The sequence below is a fragment of the Pundamilia nyererei genome, unplaced genomic scaffold, assembly GCF_000239375.1.
Source record: "Pundamilia nyererei isolate P.nyererei 1_Seehausen unplaced genomic scaffold, PunNye1.0 scaffold00247, whole genome shotgun sequence".
In the NCBI taxonomy this organism is placed as follows: Eukaryota; Metazoa; Chordata; class Actinopteri; order Cichliformes; family Cichlidae; genus Pundamilia; species Pundamilia nyererei.
In genome coordinates, this window is record NW_005187648.1 from 570,105 (window position 1) to 571,786 (window position 1,682).

The following is a 1,682-nucleotide window of genomic DNA, read 5'->3' on the forward strand; positions in this document are numbered from 1 at the left end:
TTTCATAGTTAGATGCCTGACTGACAACTGTATAAAACAAAAACTACACACAATATTTGAAGCACATAGCGCGCAGTCGTAAATTCCCCCTAATTTTGGTACGATCCGAGCTCAGGCACTCGGCGACTGAGCGCAGCATGTGAGCGAGGGGGGAGGAGCTGCTGCCTGCGAGTTTGCTGTAGGAGAAGCGCAGCCAGGCAGACAGAGGAGAGCTTAAGTTTGAGCAGGTACCAAAGCAAATCATTCGTACTGTACAAATAATGTAAATATGACGGTGAATCACCAAAGATGTCAAACGGATCTCTTGACCCATTATTACGTTACTTGCTCTTGGAGTGAATCAACAAATGATGAAATGAGAGTCTCAGCTCACATGTGTGTTTATTTCATATTTTCAGTTGTTTCCCTCCACGGCTAAACAAACTCTCTAAACCGGTTTCAGTTGTGTACTGATGAACACAACAATGCTATAAAGCTGTCCAGAGATAGGGCAACCTTGTCTAATCCCTCTCCGAACCGGCACAGGACAACTCAACCCTCCCACCTTCACAACACAGCAAGCATCGCTATACAGCAGCTTCACCCAAGTCAGAAACCCCCGCCCAACACCAAAGGTCTCCAAGGTGGAAAACAGAAAATCATGGTCCACACGGTCGAAAGCCTTCTCCTGATCAAGAGAAACGATGCCGACTTTAGCATTGTACACTTCACAAATATCAAACACATCTCTCATCAAAAACAAGTTATCAATCACAGACTGATCCGGAATACAGTAAGATTGATCCAAACCAATCAGCAGGTCAATGACCATTTTCAGTCTGTTCGATAAAACCTTGGAGAGAATCTTGTAGTCTGCACATAAAAGGGCCGCTGGTCTCCAGTTCCGAAGAAGGGTTAAATCTCCCTTCTTTGGTATGAGAGAGATAACTGCACGCCTGCAGGAAGCTGCAAGTATCCCTCCTACAAAACACTCCTTAAACACGTCCAGCAGGTCCCGACCCAGAAGACTCCAGAAGTGCTTAAAAAAGCCTGATGGTAAACCATCTATTCCTGGAGCTTTGCCTGAAGCCTTCTGAGACACCGCCGCAGACAGCTCATCCAAGGTCATATCCCTGTTCAAAACGTCCAGATCCCCTGGGCTCAGCAGATGAAGCCCCTGCAGAAGGTCCGAAGCAGAGTCCACATCACAGCCATCCGCACTAAACAAGTCCGTGTAAAAGGCCACTGCATGCCGTCTCATCTCAGCCGGATCCGTGGTCACTCTTCCATCCGAAAGCTGAAGACACACCATCTGCTTCCTGTGAACCACAGACTTCCCCAAATTAAAGAAAAACGTGGTTGGAGCGTCCATGTCCTGGAGCCTGGTGAAACGTGCTCGAACCAAAGCTCCTTTAGCCCTCATGTAAAAAATGGTTAAGCTCTTGCCTTTTAGAATGAAGACAGGCATTATCCTGCTGACCAAACTGTGAACCAGAGACAGTCTCCACATGTGTTATCTCCTTTTCAAAGTCCTGCACAGTTCTCATGATATTGGCCGTCAAAAGAAAACTATATTGCCGACAGAACACACGAATTTGGGCCTTTCCTACCTCCCACCATTGAGTAAGGGAATCAAAATCACCCTTCCGTGATCTCCAGTAATCCCAAAAATACCTAAAATTGTCACAGAATATCCGATCATG